The sequence below is a fragment of the Cryptomeria japonica genome, chromosome 4 (genome assembly GCF_030272615.1).
Source record: "Cryptomeria japonica chromosome 4, Sugi_1.0, whole genome shotgun sequence".
Classification (NCBI taxonomy): domain Eukaryota; kingdom Viridiplantae; phylum Streptophyta; class Pinopsida; order Cupressales; family Cupressaceae; genus Cryptomeria; species Cryptomeria japonica.
In genome coordinates, this window is record NC_081408.1 from 527,051,811 (window position 1) to 527,057,934 (window position 6,124).

Sequence of the window (6,124 nt, forward strand, 5' to 3'; positions counted from 1 at the left end):
GACATGATCAATAAATTTGTGATGGAAGATATTTACTAATATTGCATTCATTTTACTTGGAACTCTGTCCCATAGTTTCATAGGCTAAAGATATCTTTCTATATCAAACACTTTTAACTTACAAGGGATGACACTGTTATTTAATTTAAATACCTTTAACATAATTGATTCTATGGATTATGATTTTCCTTGGATAATTGAAGATTTTTTTCTCGCTAGTAATAAGTTGGTTTAGACCACCATGCTCTTTATGAAGAAGTAATATATTGTGTTCTGTCTATGTAAGAGATAAACATTGATGATGACTTCATATTTTGGATGTCTTTCCTATGATGAGGTATGAATAAGGATTGATCCTTGTGTAAATAATGGATAATTAACTATCCATGTTCATTCAATACCTTGACTAGGGATGGTTGGCCCTTTTATATACAAGCATACATGTAGATGCAAGACATTACAAAAGCGTTTTAGTGATGCCACATTGATTAATTCTTTCATTGCATTTTAGATGTTAAGAACCCATTAAGGTCAAACTTAGGACAAGTCAATGAGATGACATATTCTTTGGCGCATGTGTATAAGGGTTTTATAATCCATCAAGCATTGGTCTTATACCTCATATCAATTCTAATTATAGTTTATTTCTTCTAAAAAAATGTCTTGATGATGAAAAACATGTTTAGATCACTAATTCCCTATCTATTCCATATTATCCTCAACCTTAGTTAGGAGAGGTGCTTAGAAAGGCATAAGTCCTTCCCTTAGAGTATTATCCAATTGATGATATTTTCCTATAATGATTTTCATTTCTTATTTGATATGTTTAAATTATTTGAAAGCAACTTTTCTTCTTCTTCACATGTTATCTTAGGCTAGTGGTGATGGTGGCATGTAAGAAGGCCCGTATAAAGGCAAATATCATGTTGAACAAAGATGGTCATACTCTAATTATAGGGGTAACTTGCATCAACTTTAATGTGAAACACAAGGATGAAAGATGCCAAAAGAAGAATTGGAGGAGAGGATGTGTGTCTTTTGCACAACTAGACTAGTTAAGTCAAAGAAACAATTTATTTAAGAGTGTGAAGCAAATAATGACATCCAAATCAAATAGGGGAAGGGGCCCAGTTATTGCCCATGTTCAAATAATCATTCACTCCTTGCTCACCCGAACCTTTAATTACTAACTTTAAAGAAACTAAAAAAATGATAATTAAAAGCCCATTAAGATATTTCACATGTACCAATACTCGCCCACTTGTACCTCCAATAGTTAAAATTTAAATATTTAATTAGAGGAGTTGTGCAAATTTATTAGTACCCATAACGATTATTGGGACATTTTTGCATAAGTATTGGTAAAAACAATTATTAAAGGAAAATGTATTTGTTCTTAGAGGAATATGTATTGGATTAGTTGTGCAAAATTTAGAGGTGTTTATAATGCATGGTTATTGGAGCATATTTAAGTAAGTATCAAGTGACACATCTAAATGACCACTTTTTGGCTTGTGTGCACATAACGAGTCATCCAACATTCTTTGTAACTACCTAGAAGCCGAAACAATAGCTTTAAGCTCTTAAGTCACATACAAAGAAAACAAAAAAACCATCAAAATCTAATGTATTGTTTAGGAGCTTAGGGTGCACAAAATTAGCTATAATGACTACTAGTCCCTGTTACCTATAATGACTACTAGTACCTTTCCCCTATATGACCTATACTTTAATAACGATTTATTTAAAATATTTATTAAAAGAAAATAAGATTGAGAAAACATAAAATTCATCATCAAAATAAACAACTAAAAAAAATTAATATAAAAAACTAAAACTCCTAAATCGATCATCTTCTAAAATATTGTTAGCCAAAAAAAACAAAAAAACAAACTATTTTTCAAACATCTTAAAACATACACCTTAAATTAACTTTAACTTTAGTTCAAACCTAACACTTCATCCCTAACAATTAATTATCATACTTTTACTTTCCAAAAGTGACTCACAAACACCAAATATGACTTATTTTCTACTCTTACAACAACTTAGTCAATTCTTCATCGAGACCATTCAAACAACATTGGATGTTCAGGGAAGTACAATGAAACAAGATAGGGATTCCCTGCCCATTTTGAAAGCAACAGAGATACTTGGCTTGAATCAAGGAAAGAAAGTCCACATGCCATTACTTAAATGAGGAACATGCTTAGTTGAAGTGAAATGCAAGCATGTTTAGTCTTAGGCATGTGTTCGAATAACACACTTTACCAACAAAATGAATTAGTTGGTTTGATCCCTCATGACATATCAATACAAAATTGCCCACCCCCCACTATCATTAATACTCATACTTTAGCTCATAAAAGATTCCATCCGGATTAGTATAATAGCAGTTGTTAAAAAGCTCCATCAATATACAAACCACTCTTTTTAATTATAACACGGTCACTCATAATTGTGATTAGATTGCATACGCGGGTGTTGTCTCCCACATTACCATATACCTTTCACGTTATTGATTTGAAACCCCTTTTAAGAAAAAATAGCAATTTTTTAAGTCTTAATCACTAAATTAGTGGTCTACTGGTCATGAGGGGCTCTCTTTCAAATGGGCCTCAGTATGTGTAGTGAGTAGATGTTGAATGATGGTGTACATTTCATACTCGACGGGATGGTTGGGCAAGTAAATATTGATATCAGAGTGAAAGGGTTGCAGTTGAATTGGTAAGGATGATGGTACGTTTTGTGATTCTGTCATTCATAAGATCTAAATTCTTCGAATGTGTAATTGGGTTAAGTTCGATGTCTAGATAATTTTCATAATATGAAAATTGACGATAATTTAATCAAAAGTCATTTTTTGATTAAGTTACCTCTATTCATGACAACTTAATCAAAACTCATTTTTTGATTAAGTTACCCCTATTCGTAAAAACTTAATGAAATTACGTCTTTTGATTAAGTTACTTACCAAAAACGACTTTAAATTTAAATATATGTTTACTCATTATATTATAATCCACTCAAAAAATAAAGATATTTATATCAATGAAATTAATACGAATACTTACATTATTGAAAACTCTAAAAGATAATCTTAATGATTTTGTTACCTTTATAAGATGATGATTGAGAACTATTTGTTTAATACACTTAATAATTGTGTTTACACCTCTGATTTACTTTAATGATTACTTTGTTAGTAAAGCCTTCAACCATTGAATTCAGCTTTTAATTCAACATTAAAAAAGGGTCATAAGCATTCCTAAGCATTCCTCCATACGTTTCAGAGGGCCCATTCTCTTTGAAATGTGTGTTGTATAAAGTATTTTACTTGCTTTTCAATCATAGTTTTGAAACTTAAAATATTTTAATCCAAAGATAAGAAAATGCTTTAACTAGTAACTTGTAAGAGAAATTATACCCCTAACAAGGTGAACTCCCTAAATCAAGGAGTAATTTAATATGAATACAGTGAAGTCATAAGTTCAAAATAAGTATATGTCATAAAGTTAGATAATACATGATTATATAAATGTTTTATTTATTGTATTGAAGGTATGTCTTATATGAAATGTTCATTTTTGTTTATAATTGTTGATTAGTTTGTTTTTTGGTTGTTCATTTCTCTTTCAATTTTTAGAATGTTGATATTTTTGTCTATAGTTATTTCTATTTAAAATGTATTTGGCCTTTGTTTTTTTGAAAAAAAAATTGTTTTGATTTATTTTTTGTGTTGTTCTAATATATGTATAAAAAAATTGTGGATGTTGAATGTCATTATTTAATAAATCTTGAAGTAAAAGTAATAGTTATATTGTAGGTAAGTTATTGGATTGGTTGTGTCTTAGAAATGTTCATGTATAAAATACAACTAGTATAGTTTTCTTTTATATTGGATAATGTTGAATTACAAAAAAAAAAAAAATTAAGTCTTTTAACTTGATACATCAACAAGATAACAAACCATATAACTTTACAAATAATGGTCACTTTTAGAATAATAATATATTTAGATTAAAAAATATCTAGAAGTCTTTTCACTTGACACATCAACAAGACAACAAACCATATAACTTTACAAGTAATGGTCACTTTTATAATGATAATATATTTAGCTTATATAGGTGGAATTCCATTACTTGTGATTTTTTAATATGTATCCTGAGTAATGACATTATATAATATTATTTTATATGGGGTCTTTATTTAGATAGTTGGATTCATATTATATAATGATGGTTTATATATATATATATATAATTTAATTTTATTGATATATATTATATTGTTTAAATCTTAATGTATAATATATTGCATAAGTTATTGTACATTTGTTGTAAATGTCTATATTGTTTGTCTTCCATATTTTTTAGTTTATCAATAAGTTCAGTTTATGAATTATCATCTTTAAATTATGTTTCTAATATGATATCAAAATAATATATCTATCGTCTTGACCTTAACTTGATGACATTATCTTTTAATGTCTTTTAGACAAAATTGGTATCTAAGGCCTATCAAAAAATGTCATTCAATAAAATTTAAAATTAAATTTTGTTATGTTTTGCAATATACAATCTAAAGATTTGTTCTTTTTGTAGTAAAATCATTCTAGTCCTTGATAGCTTTGAAATGTTCAAAAGTGAAAGTGGTATTTATATTATTATTATCGCCATTGTAATTGTTATCTTTCTTCTTATTTCTTTGACTCTTCACATGTGTATAAAACACCTTTAAAAAAAGCTATTTGTAAACAATGAGTGAAATAGAAATGAGTCTAGACATCCATTATAATATTATGATCCAAGGCAATCTCTAAGAAACCAATTAAGGGTTGTTAAACCAAGCAACTCAACTCAACACATATATTCATGCAAAAATTATAGAGTTAAATATAATAATATGGATCTTTATTAAATATCAATAAAAAAATTATGCATCAATGTGCAAAGGAAAAATGTTAACAAATAATGGTGATCTTTATTTAAACAAAATTTCAAAGGATGCAATTGTTATGGGAGTAATGAAACATCACAATGAAATTTAAGGATCCATACTTATACATATATAGGTTCTAACATACAACCATTACAATCTTCAAGTATTGGGACAACTCTCTCAACTTAGGAGCATTGTTAGAATTCTAACTTGTCCACTCAAGGTGGATTAATATGGATATGGGTTCTACACTTGAGATATGTTACAGTTAATTAACATTGATTTAGATCCAAAGCTTTAGCTATAAAATGATCCTATGACTTGCCATAAAGATAAATATTAAAATTTAATTACACAACTAAGTATTATCTAGGATGCCATCTTCTTGAATAAGCCTTTGTTCTCATAAGATCCCAATAATTAGAAGAATAAACAATTTATCAACAAGATCATGCATGGATAAGTCTCAAATTAGTGGTAGCAAGGAATTAGAAACATAGTGTTTCCATACAACTCATTTTGTCATCATGCAAAGAACTTGTAAGCGCCTTCTATGAAAAAGTATGACACAACTATATGTGTTTTCTTTGCCATCACATGAATGACTCCCCTTTTAAATTAGCAAGTCCTCCCAAAGAGGGCATGGTAGACATCCTTTGAGCATCATGAGAATCCCTCCACACTTAGTTTTTTCTACTGTTTATACTAATCTAATCGACTCCTCCTTATCCTCAATAATATTTTTGTTAGTCTCTTTCCTCTTATTTCTAGTGAGCTTTATCTTATTACATTTAGTGGCTTAATGGCCATGTTATCCACATTGAAAATAATTAGACCATAGAACCCTTTTTCATGAGATTTAGTTCCCCCTCAACTTTTTCATAGAATTATGTTATCATATATAATAATGGTTATCTTGGAAGGGGTTGTTCTCCTTCCTCTGTAATATTTCTATGGTTTCTCAACACTTGGTCTACCTCCAGTACGACCATTTTTTCCTTTTTTGTTGGTACTCTATCATTGCCTTCTACTTTGCTTCTCCTCAAGCTTAAAGACAATTTGATATGTCTCTTCAATGATATAGATCCTTACTACACTCATCTCCCCCTCAATGGTAAACTATAATCTATTTATGTATTGTGCCACCTTTACTTTTGTATCTATCATGATGTCCAGATTT